Raw genomic sequence first — 18,537 nt, forward strand, 5'->3', positions numbered from 1 at the left:
ATGACATCAATAAGTGAGGACCCAGTCGTTTTCTTGGGTTGGGAGGGGCTGGTGCTTGGAGCAGGGATGAGCAGCAATGCTCATAGATGGGTGAAATGAGGATAGCACCACTTTGGCAGTGTTTATAATGAAAAGTTAACATTTTAATATGACCAAATCTTTAAAAGAAAAAGTTGATTTTGCATGATATGGACCCTTTAAGATGAAATTTCCAACTAGCATAGCACTAAAATAAAGTATTGACTCATCAATCTCTCACAATCAATAGCAATATCAACATTTTAGGTCGCCTGGTCAGTAAAAATGAAAAGGACTCTTGCTTTCAAAAGGAACAATAACTCAAGAAAATAACTAAAATTGCAAAAGAGCATGTACCCTGGAATCTGACCTACATTACTTCCTCAGCTGTAGCAAAATCTAATCAGATTGTTGGCTTTTTACATCAATAGGGTTATTTACTTTAATTATTTTGTAAATTAAAGAGTAATATTGGAAAGAAATATAGCAGACAGCTGAAAGGGGAAATTTCCTAAACCTAAACATCATCACACAACATTTTAGCCTTCTTGTTGTCACATGAGATGTGAAGATAGAACCCAAACGAAGACAATGCACATTTTTAAATGACAAAATAAAGGCTTATATGACAAAATAAGAGTGACTAAACAAAATAAAATGAGTGACTAATACCAGACCATAGCAACTGCATAGCAACTGACAGCATCAACATCATTGTCATAAGTACCATAACAACACAGTTACGCCAGGAAACAACCCAAAACACACTCATAAACCACAGTCATTCAAAGTGAGCATTCCAGCAGTGACACCTAGAGATCGTACTTCTGATTACTAAAAATTGTGAAACACTATCAAGAAACCTCTCGAGAACAGAGCTGTGCAGACAATTAAACATGACACATATTGCTATTTCCTACCATCTAGTCCAGTGCGCGTGTGCACAACATGATGAGAATATGTAGTTTAATGGCGTTTCTGTTAGTGTGTTGCCTCTCCAGAGACCACCTTGAACATAAGAGGCCTGATCTGTGGCCCAAAAGCACATCTCTGACTTGAAGCAAGCTCGTCAGAAGAATAACAAAATTAAGATCGCAATTAATTTTTACCGCAATACAGTCTGAGCGTCACAGGGGGATGCACTAATTGCAAACTGAATGAGGCGTTGCATTTCATTGTTCTTTATTCATTTTTATTGTCATTTATATTACTATTAGTATTATTATGGGTAGTAGTAGTTTCTCTCTTATTATTATTATTATTATTATTATTATTATTATTATTATTATTATTATTATTATTAGCAACAGTAGTAGTTGTTGTAGCAGTATTTTGTCCTTGCTTGGAGGCATTCAGGCATTCTGCAATCTCGCACAAACTTGTGGCGACAAATCACTGGATTCAGATGGCACCGGTATGGAAACAAGGCGGCACTGAAATAGCTGCAGAGCACGAGGCAAACATACAGATGGTCCATCTCCCGGCACATCAGTGCAGCCATTCAGCTGTCAGACCAGATGAATTATGTTGATATATAAAAAAAAGACACAATTAAGTACTTTGTGCCAAGAGCGCTACGTGATTTACTCTGCCGCTTTAAGTGCAAGCTAAGTGAAAATCCAAAAAGTCTTGCAAACATGCTAGATCTGCAATATGTTGGCTCCACAGTCCGCTGCACACCAAGCAATGCGGCCAAAATTGATTGAATTGACATGCGGTGTGACAGATTTTGAAGGTAGTTTTCATGGCTGTTTATAAATACAGTCAAACCTCGGTTTTCGAACATAATCCGTTCCAGAAGGCTGTTCCAAAAGTGAATTGTTCGAAATCCGAAACAATTTTTCCCACTATAATTAATGTAAATAATTTTAATCCATTCCAAGTCTAAAAAAACTTTTTCCATTTTTTTGTTTTTACTATTTTACACCATAAACTGCACTGTATACTGTTCGCCATAAATAGAAAAGGGTAGAAATAGACACTGTTTAATTTTAATAGAAGATATCCTATCTAAAATGATGTAAAAACAAAAACAAAATGAGTGAGTGAGAGTGTGTGGTTTCCTAAAGAAATACAGAAAATAGGCCAATAAGTAAATGTATAAACTTAAGGCACTCACATTAATAAACAAAGCAAATTAAATGAGCGCAGTTAAGCTAACGACATTTAGAACAACACTTCCTGTAGCGCTCTTATTATGAAACTAAATGGTGAAACTTCCGGTTTCGGGCTTAGCAGCGCAACATCAACTTACGAGTATTATGTGGTAACGTGCGAATGCGAAAACACCGCCCAAACATTCGTAACAAACATTTTAGAAGGAACAAGCTATAGATGATTCTGGCAAGAAGGTTACAGACAAGAAATAAGGACAACAGGACCCACCAGTCATTGACGCACACCACTGGACAAACTCACAAGACGGCACACACGCTAGCGCCAGACCTCCTGCTGCTATCGCTGCTAGCAAAGACTGATTCTCTTCAAGCGGCCACACGCACGAACGCTAGGGTAAGTTGTGTCACGTGAATTCGCTTTCCAATGAACAGACTACAAATTTTGCAAATTGGGATTCGTCTCAGTTACGCAGTTAACAAAGTTGAACATATCGGACTTAAGGAATAGACAGCTTTGTAGCCATTTCTAAACTCGGCTATTTCTTCCGAGTGAGTCGCGTTCAGGTACGCTCGGCTTTTTTCAGTTTGGTCGAGAGCCGATTTTTTGGACGAGTTCTGAGACATAAAATTCTCGAATTTTCTGGTGGAAAACCGACTTGGTCGAGAACAGTAGCGTTCAAAAACCGAGGTTTGACTGTAAATAGGATGAATATATAAGTATTATACATTCTCTGTTATTTTGGGGGTACTTTTTCAATTAGTTGGTCTGCTAAACCAGCTTCCCCTCGTCTGTGAACATTTTCCACAATATTGTGGAGGGTGTCGATGGGAATTTTTGTTCCAGTCATGTTAAACCACATCATAAACTCAAAGCCAAAAAGATGACCTTCTCAAAACTGCATATAAGACATGTTGATTGGTTAATCAACACGCATCACTGTTTTGTCCATATAGTGAATGCTCACACTAAAGAAAATAGCAGAGGATGTAGCAACATTTCATAGGAAACAAAGCCATTCCGCACACCTTGTTTTAATAGGAAGCGTATCAGTCGGGAAATCTCATGAAATTGCAAGCTACTTGCTTTATAAGCACTGCTGTCTCGCCTGGACTCTTGATAAAGCATTTTGTTTTAATTAGGCCCGATTCCACACTCCAGCAGGGATGACCTGGTATTACGGTGAAGTGCCTGACGAGCCAATGAGCTGCTGCTCCTTTCGTGCATTGCAATCATTCCTCACCAGCGCTCATCTCATGGGCCCGGGACCGAATCAAAGGAGTCTATATTAAGCAGAACCAAATTGTTCAACACAGTAATCGCCAACATATTTTTTCATTCCTTTACCCAGTCACACTTGGAAAATGAAATGCTGGGGGGGGGATAATTTAGCATTGCTCTGCATACCAATGAGGAACCTTGGATATCCTTCATGGACTTCATTGTTTTAATGTATTTAAATGGTATATATTATTGTGCTCTGTGATTGACTGGCAACCAGTTCCAGGTTGTATCTGCCTCTTGTCCAACTGGGATGGGTTATGTGTGACCCTGGACAGGAGAAATGGTAAAAAATAAAATAAATAATAATATTTAGACCAAAAAAAAAAAAAAAAAGGATGATTGGAGTGATGCAGTATATTGCCATTTTTTTCCTCCGCTAGAGACCATGTGTGTCCTTAATCATGTTTTGATTGACTTAATTAGTTTAAAGTTTTAATGAACCCATTTTCTTGAAAATAAAAAGTCTCCCATTCTCCACACAGGGACATAAATCAAGAAAATGTTGAAATGAAATGTATATTTAAAATGAATTTGTTACTGTGCTGCAATCAGAAGGACTTTTATCTTAGTCATCTAGGAGTAAACATGCACTATACAAAAAAAAAAAAAAATGAATGGAGTTCTAATCAAAGTACTACATTGACGAGTCAATTTGTGGTGCTATACCACTGCAGAAGATAAATACTAAAATACTAAGTTTGGATTATTAGCTTGTGGATTAATGAGGATGATATTTTGGCTACCATGCTGGCTATCAAATGCATTCATTTGTTTTAGCTAGCAACAAATTTTAAGTATAATATATATCATGACGGGATAAATTGGTGGGAAATAGAATAACCTTGAGTTTTTACAATATGAGCAAGTAAAAAAAAAAAAGAAAGTAGAATTTATTGGTGCAAAACTCCATAAGTGGTTACCGTACTTTAGAAAATCCCATCTCTCACCTCATCTAATTTGCTTCACTCCAAATGTGTGAGGATAAAATAGTTAGAAGACAAGGCAATTATATCCACCGTCACACCACCACCACGCTTGATCTCGCACTCGCGGGTATCGGGGAGGTGGGTTGCGGTTGGACTGGTGGTGGAAGACGATGACTGATGAGAGCTTAGCGGCATCTTGAGAGCCGTGCTGTTCCAAGACAGGGATTTAGTAAATGTGCCTGCCTGCCAGACCGTCCGCAGGACAGCGCCCAATCACTGTGATACCTTAATCCAACCTGGCCTTTCACACGGGGGCGGCCCCATCGCTTGATATGAAATGTAAATGGGAGGGATTAAAGGTGTCGATAGGGAAATGTCACCATCACAATCTGACATACTCATTAAATCTCAGCAAAAAAAAAAAAATAATACAAAGAACGGGACAGAGGGAACGTGTGTCCTCAATTAATCTGTCTACGTAGGTCCGGAATCAAAGCTATAGAGTTGAGTTGAATGATGCCAAGGAGTGTTGCCTGGTGGAAATTATTGTATTTCTGTCTTAGTTTTAGTTTTTTTTGTTTTTGTTTTTTTAATTTGTATTACTTGTGCGCAATATTTAAAAAACTGGAGCGACATCATCTGAAGGTGCTTTTCCATTGGCTGCTGTTAAAAATCATTTACGTTTTTATTTTATTACATTAACGAAATTGTTTTTGGAATTTTAGTTTTAGTTATTTCATTAGTTTTAGTTAACTAAAATAACCTTTAATGGCACCTGTTTTTCGATACCCTCCCTTCTTATTTTGACCATCTCCAAACATTTTTGTTTTATTTTATTTTAACTGAGTGAAATGCCATTTTGTGGTGAACAGGTCTGCCTCACAGTTGAGAGGTATCAAGTTTGAATCTCAGTAACTCTTGTTAGCAAGTTAGCATGTTCTCCCCATGTCTGTCTGGGTTGTTGTTTTTTTCCAGGTACTTTAGCTTCCTCCAAAAACACGCATGTTTGGTTCGTTGAAGGATCTAAATTGCCCCTAAGTGTTAATGTGAGTGTCTCAGTGCCTTTCCCCCGACTCTATAAGTGTCAGCTAAAACAGGCTCCGGCTTAGCTTAGTTCCATCGATGATCAGATCGTTTGTATAGTTAAAAAATATCCTGTGCTAAATGAGAAATTCTAATTGTAACATACTGTAGTTGAGGGTTTCTTTCTCTAGAGGTAGTCACCAGTTAACTTAATAACTTGCTCATCACAGGCATTTCATCCTCAAGACAGAGGTCTTTTTATGCTAATGCTAACTACTGCATGCAAGCTCTTGAGCAAACAATTCAAAATTCAATCCACCCTTCCATTTCTTTTTCCGCTAATCATGTTCTACTTGAACTAAATAGCCCTTCTTTTTTTTTAAGATGTTTATGTCAAAATCCATGTTTACAAAAAAAAAAAAAGTTTGTACACAAGTAATAGTGTAACAGGGCATGTATTGGTGTCTAAAAAATATATAGCCTACAGTATAGGCCTCGTAGATTTATCTTTACCTAAACCAGATTCTAATATTTGCATGAGTAATTAAGAATCTTTTTACTCTTTCAGAATTTGAGGCTCCTCTGAGTAAAGCTGCATGCATCATCTTGCTTTTTGAATCCAAATCCCTCAATCACTTCCTTCTTTGCTCTACAAATCTAATTCCAATTAATTCAATCCAAAGTTTCACCCCTCAAAGATGAAATATTGAGCAATGAAAAAAGCGCTGAGGGCCCAAACGTATCCTGTCGGAGTTGTGTGCTATCATTATTAATAAAAATGACATTAAAATCGTACACATAGCCTGAGGAGTGCCTTTAAAATTCCTCATTTGCTCTCCCCAAAAAAGCATTTTTCGCACATATTGGCTCCATGGCAAACTTCCATCGAATGCATTGAGGGCAGGTGTAAGTGTAAGATTCAATAAAGCACTTTCCAATGTGTATCACTTTCACACATGATGGATGAAAGTCTCACACTCAATTGATTCTAAGTGATGGCCACTATTAAATACATTCTCATCTGTTTGGGTCATGGACAGTGAATAATGTTTTTGTGGCTTTTGTGGGGTGGCGTTATCAATATCAGTCATATTCCAACTAATCTAGAGTATACGATGTACATGTCTGCTGGTTGTTTTTGATATGTTACATTGTGGCCTTTATAAACAGACATTTAAGCTTTCACAGAGATCTCTCTGCTTTCGTTTTTATTTATTCATGTTTGGATGGACAAAGTGACACTAGGCAGAAAAATCAACAGCCAATTTGCCTCAGCATGCAAGGATCATTTAGCTTTTTGGTCGTTGTGGTGCTTTTTACCAGCTACATTCCGAGAGGTAAATTACAGCGTCAGTAATTCGTAAAAAACAGCTTGTTGGGGACACCCGGTGCGTCTGTGCGCGACTTGCACTCAAAGTGCTGAATGATGGCAGTTAAATGTTTATGAAGGCCATCAGGGCCACTTTCTCTCACAACTTTGCGACTCTAGCAGGAATCACAGAACGGTCATTTCATTAGTCTTTTAATTTTGCTGCAAAATGGTTAACTTGACCTTTGTCCACTTATCACCACCTTAAATATGTTAAAAAGTGCATTTTGAACATGTTATTTTCTTACTTCATAGGCAGGTCTCATTCAGATTATTGCTACAGTAGTTCCAAAATCGACCTTGTGTGTGACTACTTATCAGACTTCGGTCTTTGATTGCATTCGTAATGTGGTGACATTAACTGACCTGCATTGAGCTGACTAAAGAAAAGTGTAATCACATCTGAGCTTTTAAGGATTTATACTGAATTCCAGAAAGCTGATATTGAAAAATGTCTAACCGCCAAATAGAAAAGTGCAATGGAACATTCACTCAATTTCTACTTGCATAATGTCAAGTCAAGTCAAGTCATCTTTATTTATTTAGCGCTTTCAAACATAAAAAAAAAAAAAAAAAAGTGAACAAGCCAAAGAAAGATTGTTTTCATGTGGCGTTGGACAAAAAAAATTGTCACAATTTGGTAAATTTCAGCTTCTTCACCATTCTTAGTCAACCCACGTGTATTATTTATTTATTTATTTATTTATTTATCTATGTATTTATTTATTTATTTATTTATTTATTCATTATTTATCTATCCATCCATCCATCCATCTTCTTGACTGCTTATTTATTTACAGTATTTATTTATTTATTTATTTATTTATTTTACAAATTACTGACAAATGTAAAGTGCGGAAAATGGTTTGCACTTTTTGAGCATGAAATATGAATGGCTGGACAAAATTGCCATTTGTGGGTTCTCCTGAAAAGTGGTGATTTTGGAGGTACGGTGATTCCGTCCAACAGCAGCAATACGGAACACAATGTACATCAAATGATTGGCAACTCTGTAATATTCTGGAATGCAGCCTTCTAGTCATGTGCATCAATTGCTTTCAACCCACTATGTTAAATATGTATGATACTTTGCAGCTATATGAGAAAACCGAGAAACCATTATAGAAATGGAGGAGTCTAAATCCGCTAACGTAAAATGTTTGTGATAAGGGGTTATCACGGCCGCTGTTTGACTTCTCCTCAATTCTCTGGCAGGAAGAATAAGCTGCCAGAGGTGTTGATTCGCCCAACACAGGCTCGAATCCTGAGTGACGGGCTTGAGGCTAGCTAGTGATTGACGTCATGATTACTACTCACGTGTGCCGTTTGTCAGAGCGCCGGCCTCATGGCGCTGACCTCTGATAAGAAAGCAACACAAATAAAGCGGCGCAAGGAGAGTGTCGGGGCATGCAGGGATGTCAAAGTCCATATTGCGTTTTAAAATTTGCTCCAGAAAGTCATTTAATGGGAGCTGGGGAGCACCACATTCGTAATGGAAAAAAGCATGGGGGCTAGCTACTGTGCGTCCCTCCGAGAGTTTTAGAGTTAATGATGCTGCGAGTACATTAGCGGGTGCACGGCGTCATGTGTGCATTGTCACGGATACAAGTGTATGGCACATCTCTTGAGAGTCTTCTAGCCCTCCCCTCCCAAACCCCAGTGAGTCGAGGATTGTAATTGAATCACTCATAGTCATTATGACTGTACGCCCTTGGATATGTATTTCCACAAGTGTCACGAGGACAGTGTCAAACGAACAGTCACACAAATAGACAATCTTACAAGATATGACACTTGGGTTTCAAGCAAACAAGTGGATCTTGTCTGACCATGTTGCACTTTTATGTATTATGTGTCCAAAAAGTGATAAAGCCGACCATATGGAGTAGCATTCGCTAAGATAGATGATACAGCCGCAGTCTGCTCCCTAGTGGAATATTATCCAGTTGTTGAAGAAAAAAAAAAAAAAAGGGCATTTCAAACAACAGCAGGCAGAAAGGTGTGCAGTGTGCCTTTGAAGGTGAAATCCATCATATCAAAGTGACACAAGGAAATGATGGGAAAAAGAAGATCAAAGCCAACACATAAAAACCGCAAAGCTAAAGCGACCCATCGCATCGCCTGACGGTTGAGACCAAAGACAACAATATGAAGAAGAAAGTGTATCTGTCAAGCAGTTTCTCTTTAATTTCTAAACAAACAAAAAAAACACTATAGGCTTCCATTGCAACCAGGTTTATAGACCCTTCCAGTGTGACGTAACGTTGAAGTGCGCCCCTAGCGGTGGGGGTCGGCGCATCAATGTGAGTGAATTAGAAAACAAACAGTTGATAAATCAGCTACCAAAGCTATGGTGAATTTGTGCGCGGCCAACGGATGTTCTAATGGCTCAAAGAGAGATGAGATCATTCTTTTGGCTGCCGGCAGCGATTCTAATCCAGACGGAAGACAGCAAGGAGTGAAAGACTAGCATGGTGGCTAGCGCGACTGCGAGCGAAACTACGACACAACTGCTGTGCACCCACAAAAAGTACGAGGATATGCTCAGATCATTTTATATCAGGTAGTTATAACATTAACCTCTGATTATAAATTCGAGGCAGACGTGATGAATGAGCCATATTATCGTTTGTGAAACAATCATTCATACTTTTTTTGCATAAGAATTCAAGTAATTTTGAACAAAAAGTTAACAATTTAACACGATTATTACAATTAACACTTTAACTTGGGCTTGATTTCTGCTGAGGAATGTGTAGCTAATGACGTGCGGTTTGTTTGTTAGCAGCTAGCAAGCTAAAATAGCTCGAAGACTTCGATATACAGCAAGACGACACAAACAGACACAAACGATTTAATGAATGACCATTTACACCATGAAAGTAGTGATTGACATACTGTTTCAACCAAAAACAACATACCTTAGGTTTCCACTTTGCTCCCCAACAAACTCCATTTTCTTTGTAGCTAGAGGCTCCAAACGACTGGTTTCAATGATTCGCAGTAATGTAGTGTCCTACTCGGGAAGTTTTTTGTGACACTTGACATATTTCCCACCTTTAAACGAAAACGCACGCTGAAAATCAAGCTCTCTACATTCATTTGTTATGGGATATTTGACCCCCAAGAGGTGCTGCGGGAGCTAAGCGGTGACGTCAACTGGAAGGGTCTATAGCTAAACTTGCCATCACCACAGCCTCACATTAGTAGCATAATGTTAGCTAACAACAGCATACCATTATGGTATTTTAAGGATGCCAATCCCAACGCCGCACGTACCGGCGTGTGTTTTTTAAGCAGGTAAAATGCAATCACAGAAAATATGAATTAAATGAATTCAATAACAAAAACTCTTTTTTTGGTATTTGTATCTCTGTCTTTGCTACTCGGTACACGATAGCTTAGCTAACAATGATTTGACAGATGTAAAAGATGGACTCATGGACTACTGTTCTTATGGTGGAGACAGTTTGTCCATATCACTGATGAATTTTATTTCCTCTATTGATATAAATAAATAAATAAATAAATAAATAAAGTGGAACAAATTTAATTCTACCAGCATACCAAGCTACCAATGACTCATGACATAACTGGTGAACAAACACCTCCAGTAACCAGCACAACTGAAAAAGGCCATATTTTTACATAAACTTTGAAGAAAACACATTAGCAACTTGAAAATGCAAATAATGTCAGCATGAAGAGATTACATCGCTTTCAGCTATGGCTCGCCACCTCTTCATTTAACCCTTCTCACTTCCTAGAGAGCAGCTAATCACCTGAAGGTTCAAGGTTGCCAAGCAACAAACTACCAAGTGCTTGTGCAGCTTTGTGTCAATGCGGCCAGTTGGAGGTAAACAGCATGCCTTACAGGAGGAAAATAATTGTATACACTCGCTCAAAACTACTCATAATATGACCGACTATGTTTTTTTTTTAATATAACAATTAATGACAAATATTATTGTATATAAAGTTCTGAATCAATTCACTAATGCCAAGAACAGATGTGGGTAGTAATGCATGACATTTACGCCACATTTTCTTAACACTTGTGTTGTAAATCTGACGTTAATAGATGCGTGTTTTGCAGCCTGGTAGGTTATTTAATGTGTTTTTTTTTTTTTTTTTTTAATACACTTATGAAGCCGTCATATTTTCGGGACCGAGGCACTGTTCCGGATCTTTCCGCTCCCGAATCATTTACCAGTATATAGTACCAGACCGTTCCAGCCCACTTTCACAGAATGTATACAGAATGTTATTTAATAAAATTTCATTTATTACTGTTCTAAGTGATATTGTTGGGCAACATCTGAATTGTATATTTTTGCTTATGATGTTGATGGGTGGATGTTACTCTGATTAATTTAAAAAACAACAACAAAAAAAACAATACATCAATAGTTACATTATGAGTATTTGATTATTATTTTCACTAAAAGCTCAAGTCATTATTTGGAGGATTACTTCCTCCTTTTACTTGAGTCATATTATTCTAAAGCAACAATATTCTTCAGTACAATTTTTGTCGACTCACCCCTGCAAATAACTCCCCTTCTATATCAACAACAGCAAGCATGCCTATAGAAAGAATACCGGTACAATTATGTAAGCAATTTAGCTAAAAGTCTGGAACAAGTCCTTATTTCTCTTTTAAGAAGTCAGCCTGATCCTATTTTAGCAGACTAAATTACATAATTGAGTTACTGACCATTATCTTCAGAGGCAGGATGGACCCCGAGTCATGCCAAGAAAACAAAAGGACATGAAATTAAAACACAGTGCTTCAGACACGGACATGCAACCATCCTTACGTCTCTGCCGTACATCAGATTTTTTTAAATTTCAACCACAGTAACATGAAATGGCCTGTTCTGGTTGTACATCTCTCTGCACATGCTTATATGGTTCACAATAGTAAAAAAAAAAAAAAAGTGTTTATGTCACAACAAGTGTTAATTTCGTGAACAAAAACTAAACAAAAATAATTTCGTCAACACACATTTTTCACTGGACTAAAACTTGACTAGACCAGACTAAAACCCTTATTAATAAAGAATAACTAGGACTAAATCAGTATGCATTTTTGTCGACTAATGAAGACGAGACGGATATGTCATCCACTTAAATAAAAACTGGACTGAAATCTACGGACATCTTAGTTCATGAACAAAAACAAGATGAAAATTATATGATTTTGTAAACTCTTGTCTCTGCTAATCTGTCATGTATGTGACGCTGTCATGTGACACAGCACAAACACATGTGACAGACAGAAGGTGGATTCAATTATAGTTATAACTTAACATTAATACAACGGCTATAACGTTCCAACAATAATGTTTATGCGACTGCTAACTAATACTGGCTAACTTACTAGCTATAGCATGGAGCCATAGTAGCCACTATTATTGTGTGTGAAGTTGTTTTTCATCAAAAAGCTGAGACAATTTTATGTGAAATAGTTTTAGATCTGAAAAGGTTCAATATAATCTGCTGACAAAAAAATATATATACAGGGGTAAAATGGTTGTTCTGACTAAAACTAAACTAAAATGTTCAGTTTTTGTTGACTAAAACTAGATGAATAAAATGCCGTTTTCTTGGACTAAAATAAAGGTTAAAATACTAGATTTATAGTTGACTGAAATGAGATGAGGTGGACTAACTGTGATAAAAACTAACAAGCGTGAGTAAAATTGGACTAAAACTGAGATTACATTTAAAAATGGCAGACAAAATTAACACTAGTCACAACATGAGTCAACATAAACAACAAGCTTTAAGTCAATGACACAGTAGGTTGCAGGCTGCTCTCCGGTTCGTGGAGAAAGGCGTTACCGTCTAGTCTTTTTATATAAGACACATCTCAGAGAAAACCACCAAACAAAAATGGCAGAAAAAGTGGATACACACGTCAACATTTTATTGTTTTGTCTGTCACTATCCACTGCTGGCCCGGATAGATAAAGTTATATTATTTGTAGAAAACAAATGATCATTTTCAGACCATTGATTATAAGTGTGAGATCTCACAGCATTAATGCGCCATGGTACAGGTTGGGAATCACTGCTCAAGTCAGTAGGGATGTCACGATAAGGGCAATATCGTGATATTAAAACTGCCACAATATCGTCGTTGTCATGTTCACAATATTTAAAAGGAACACATCTGTTAAAAAAAAAAAGTCAGGTTGATTTCTATTTGTGCAGTTCTAGCACCCTCTAGTGGCTAGTTTATTAGTGCAATTTAATTTTCATGAGGGATGTTTTGGCCTTCTATGTTTAAAATCTATGCTAATTGTCAGATAAAGGGGAACCTAATTTGCTTGTGAAGCGATCAATGTGTGCTTGCATTACCAAGTAAGTGCCTCAATATTGTTATTAGAGATTGTAGGTGGTTTATATGCATTGCTGTTATGTACAAAAGCACAATATTGTGGGGTTTTTTTGTTTTTTTTTTACTATGAGCTCTCTTTTTTACAATATTTTAATATATTATTATATTTTTACAATATATCTTTTTTTAAATCGCCAACGTCCTCTAAATACCGTGATAATCATCGTATTGTGACCTTCATATATCGTGATAATATCGTATCGACATGTTTGGATATCGTTACATCGCTACTAGTCAATAACATTTGTCATTTGGATATGTGGAAACATTTAATAGTTACTTAGTCGGCATGGTCATGGATTCATGTTCATGGGTTGTGTCAACGTTTTATAAATGACAAACAATTAAAAAAATACCTCTGGCACTTTTATTTTTGAGCTTGACAATGATAAATATTCTTTCATTAAAGTATACATTCACTAAAAACTCAACCAATATAAATTCTACACCAAGCAGGAGAACATAAAATGTCTCAGAAAAGAACAAGTGAGGTGTAAGATGACTTAAGGAGGACTTTTTCTGTTTCTTGGAGTGCAAACACGCAGGAGGCCACGCCTGAGCGCGCCATCTGACAGGTACATTTGTTTGCCTTGGCCCCCCGGCTGTGACCCCGGCTCCCTCCTTGCTTTGTGCAACCATGAAACCAAATCCCTTAATCAATCTCGTACGAGTTGCCCCGCACCTCTCCTACCATTAAGGCAATTACACATACAAGTGATTGCTCCTCAAAGCTGATAATAACAGCAGGGGTGCTGCACACCTCACTTGTTTTTTTTGGGCTGCTGGAACAAATAAACAGCCACACCAGCCAGAAAAGCCCGAGAGGCAAAATGTGAATGTGTGTGTGTAAACTAGTATGTAGTAGGTGGATAAAAGTAATTTAGACCAGCGGTGGTCAACACGATGAATATAAAGAACACCAGCAAAATAAAATGGCCACCACTTTCACATGTAGCCATACAAAAAAATAAATAAATAAAATGGATCTCAATTCCAAATCATGCATCGTAAGTATAATTTGTTTACAAGTGAGCTGAAAGGTTTGAAATGTTAAAAAAATGTAACAAAGGCGCTCCCATATTGAACTCCAAAAATGTTTTGTTTTGTCCTCCGCCAATTTACGGCTACGCAGCTAGCAAACAACAAAGGCCACCCCTGATCTGTATTCACGGAAAGATCACCATACTAGACAAAAATGCTCTGAACAGTGAAAGCCGTTTTATATGAAGGATGCCCTGAATGCTTTGACGCATGTAGTCATAACGACATCCCATCATATTTTCTTTTGGGTTTTGGGATTTTAAAATCATCTGGCATTTCAGTACCTCCGTCAGCATTAAACCACTGCAATTTGGATTTGAATTGAGTCTTGCCTTGCTGCTGTAACATCTTGAGCCAACTTTTACTGTTTATAATCATTGTGTGGTCACACCCAGCCGTATACACAGAAACCGTGGTTGTCATTTTCTCAGCAGCTAATGGCTAATTTTAATTAATTGTTCTTAGCTCTGAAGCTTAGACATTTTAAAGGTTATCTTTTGTTCTCATGTTCCTAGTTTGGCTAAATTGAGTGGTTCATCTGCAAAGATATGCTAATAGTTGACACTATTAACTCATCCTAATATTGTACTGTAAGTTGGCTCTAGTCTGCCATGGCTGTAGCGCTTTCTTGCTAGTGCTCCAATGAAAACAAATGCCAACTGATTAGTAACAACTTTTGGGAATAAAAACGACTTTTTTTTCTTCTCTTCTGGTAAATAAGAAACCTTTCTCCGAATCTTTGGCCTGCAAGAACTTATTTTGTGACCATAACCATTAATACCCGGCGGGTTCTCTTTCAAAGACTACTTCCAATACTTCCATTACCGCTGTTTGACAGCAGAAATGCATTAGACCGGAGCCATTCTTATTATAGCTCATATATCTCTTTTCCACAAAAGACACACAAAAATAAACATCCAGTCAACGTACAAAAGATGAAATGAATAAGAACAAATCTGACATAAAGCTCAAATGATTATGAATATTGAGACAGATTTTAAAATACAAGCAGGTTCTTAATGTATGAACTGCAAAGGGCCTATAAAATAATACTTCATGTGAATAATAGAAAATACATATACTACGTATACTTCCACTACAATCTTATGCTGCACAGTTGTTTTGTGGCAGAAGTCGACCTTCTGTGACCTCTGCCCGACACGGTTCATGCGACACATATCGACTTTCGGGATGAGCGCCCCTGCTAACTGCACATTGGTGTGTCCGCTCACACAAAGGAGCCGCTCGCCTGTTATCCAAAGTCAGATCCAGCTCAGACGACAATCCATTTCCGCGTCTCCTCTTTGCTACCTGGTGACAGCAGCTTTTCCGCTTCATTTCACCTGAGAGGTCCGTGCCACGCACCTCGCCTCTCCGGGCTTGACCCTGCCTCAATCAGCAATCTTGCATTTAACTCACTTCTCCAGGAAAGGGAACAGCCGATATCAAAGTATGCTAGTATGTGTCATGTGCTGAAGGTTGGATCCCAAAGCGCAGACACAAATAAGATTTTAACTATTTATTCACATCGAGAGGCATGGAACTAACTTGACTAGACGAGAAACAAAGAGAGTTGCACAGAGGACAGTGGTAACAGAAGTAATAATCCGACAAAGACACACACTTCTCAGAAGGAATCGATCTGATTGGTTGTGGCTAGACATGTGGGTAACAGTACTGACATGGAATTATCTGATTGGCTGTTGACCAGGTAAAGGTATTAAAGATTCTTGACATCACATAATCTTTGACATCACATAACATCACATAGCCTAAAACCAGTTGAAATGCTAGTTACATCAGTTCAAAACAGACACTTGTTAAATCAGTACATAACAGACACCTGACCTCACAGTCATGAACCCAAACTCAACAGGTCACGAACTCAAACTTAACCCTGGCGTGACCCTAGACATGACAGTATGCAGAAGTCAAAAGAAGGCACCGAGGTCTAAAGAGCGAGTCAACACAAGATCTTGAAATGGTCACTTTCTTATATTTAGTCTACATTCTTTTTAAATATTACTTTTACTTCATTATATAGGAAATAATCACACTCCTCCACAGTTTCTTCACAATGAAAAAGCACTTTACATGAGTGAATGTGTTAAAAAGGTGACTTGTGTTTTCAAAGGACCATCCGTCCATTTTCTATAACGCTTTTTCCATTTCAGGGCAGTTTTCAAAGGTTATTTTTGAAAAAAAGAAATCAGCTTGGTCTTTGCTTCTGTTAAAGTGGATCACGACTTAATGACAGTGGAAAAATGTGAGTCGCAAGGTAGTTGTTAACGCTACTGCTATACCATTTAACCTCTCCAGTGTCTAATAACCTAAATAATGATGGACAAGAGGTGGGTAGCACCCTGGATGTATCAGCTGTCAGTCACAGGACTGGACAAATAGGGCACTCAAGGCAGCTATGTATTACTGAGCCATAGTCAACGGTGATTTGACAAAACTGTGATGAAGGCTGTTTGACCTTGCCATAACCAGGGTGCTGAACACAGATGGTGCCAACAGTTGGTTGACTGAGCAAATTACACAAGTCAAGGTCAAATGCGGGCTGATTATGCCAACCATATTTGAAAAATAAAAAAATTAAATAAATAAATTGTCTTCGCATTTGTAGATAGGATTATGCTCTTAAATCCAGTGTCACATTTCTCTTCGAACTCTCAGAAGAGGTAAGCACAAATGAATTTGGTGTTGTGTTTGCGGTCCAGGAGAGGGAAAGGGGATCACTCACAAAAGCGGAGCAACATCATTCGGTAACGTGAGACCAGGATTCCGCTGATTGGAGATGTTAGTGCAGTGGAGTGGCTAATGACATAAGAATGTTACCCCCAAAAATGTACCCGAGACTCCATCGCGCGCATATAAACAACTTGACCTATAAGATGAGCACTGTGCTTCTGAAGGCTGTGAGCTCACATTCATCTAAAAATGGGATTGTCAGAGTACCACGAGAGTAGTACTACTCTACTTATATTCTGGCTGTACACCAATTACCTTCCATCCATCCATCCATCCTAAAAGAAGTTTAAAAAGATAATGATAGAAAAACTATGCAAATAAATGTGTGTGTGCATGTATATTTATATGTGTATGTACTCATTACGTGCGTGTATGGGCATGTGCATGTGTACCCACATATTTTCAATATTTAATGTTTGGGAATGTATTGTATTATATATGTAGGTGTAGGGCTTTACTTTCGCTCTCACTCTATTTGCGTCTATGTAATGGATAAGGACTTACAACTCATACCAATATATCTGTGCACTTAGATAAACATGTTTTGTTTATTTTCTATTGTTTATTTTTTATGTTATTAAGAACAACTTATTAGTATCTATTATGATAGAAGTATTAAAGAGTAGGACTAGATAAGTTTTTGTACTTCTTCCTACTCCTTTTGAACATGTAAATTATGACACTATTGACGATTTTTTTCTTTTCTCCTTTTTTTTTTTTTAACTTCAATTTGTATTTTATACTTGTGATGTGTTTGTTTATATGTTCAGTAACCCCAACCAACCCAACCATTCATCCTGCAAACAATACCCAATCATGAAAAACTGAAACTACAGTAATACTAAAACTAATAAAAAGTAAACTAAAGCCAAGCATTTTTGAAAGAAAATTGTAAAAAGTAATAAACCTGCTCTAAAAAATAATTAAAACTAATTATTTTTGAAAAATAAAAATCAAATCAAAAGAAAAAAATGATCCCATAACACTGGCTTGGAATGAGAGACTTTTGTCACCTCAAATTTATGCTCATTGCCAAAGAATTTCACAGGGCATATGCGAAGCCTGTGTGACTCATAATGCAGTCTAAAAGGAAATCAGTTGATGATCGCATGTCATCAAGTGTTCTAATGACAGAAATTGACAGCCCGCTGCAGATTCCAGAAGACAAAGCAGCCTGATGCTCGTCTGAATGGAGACTTGATTGCCTCCATGTCGACCAGAGCATGGAGCTTCGACATTCGCGTCAAAATTAGCTTGACTTAGCTGCTTCTCTTGCTCGTTGAAGGCGACTCTTTGTTGGGCTGTTTACGCCTCAGCAAAATCACAGAAAACACGGAATGCACAAAACTTGACGCCGCCGCCCCCGATGTGTTGTCCTGTCACAGGAGTTAGATTCAGCGCTGATGACAGCCCATCGTTAAGCTGCAATGAAGCGAGAAGGAGAATAATGAAGCATTCGCCTGAGCCAAACACATCCAGCACAGACACATCGCAGTTACTGAAGTGGGGTACAGGATGAGGACACCAACAAGCCATATTTCACCAAAAGGCCTTGATGTGTCTTGTGTGTGTAAGCAGGATGGCGACAGCAGCAGTACTAC

At 37.8% G+C, this 18,537-nt stretch overlaps 1 protein-coding gene across 5 annotated transcripts in view; it reads right to left on the reverse strand.

The window, feature by feature from the left end:
• The window catches only part of plxna2 (plexin A2), a 374,923-nt gene that overhangs the window by 224,704 nt on the left and 131,682 nt on the right, over positions 1-18,537 (reverse strand). Inside the window, exon 1 of one of the 5 annotated variants that reach the window (XM_077512750.1) lies at positions 9,657-9,724. The exons of 3 other annotated variants lie outside the window; for them this stretch is intronic. The gene's annotated coding sequence lies outside the window, so the exon portion shown is untranslated. Of the gene's footprint in view, positions 1-2,403; positions 2,512-9,656; positions 9,725-18,537 lie in introns of those variants that run through there. One more of the 5 variants, XM_077512749.1, reaches the window with a different exon arrangement.

Source organism: Festucalex cinctus, chromosome 2 (assembly GCF_051991245.1).
Source record: "Festucalex cinctus isolate MCC-2025b chromosome 2, RoL_Fcin_1.0, whole genome shotgun sequence".
NCBI classification, from domain to species: Eukaryota; Metazoa; Chordata; class Actinopteri; order Syngnathiformes; family Syngnathidae; genus Festucalex; species Festucalex cinctus.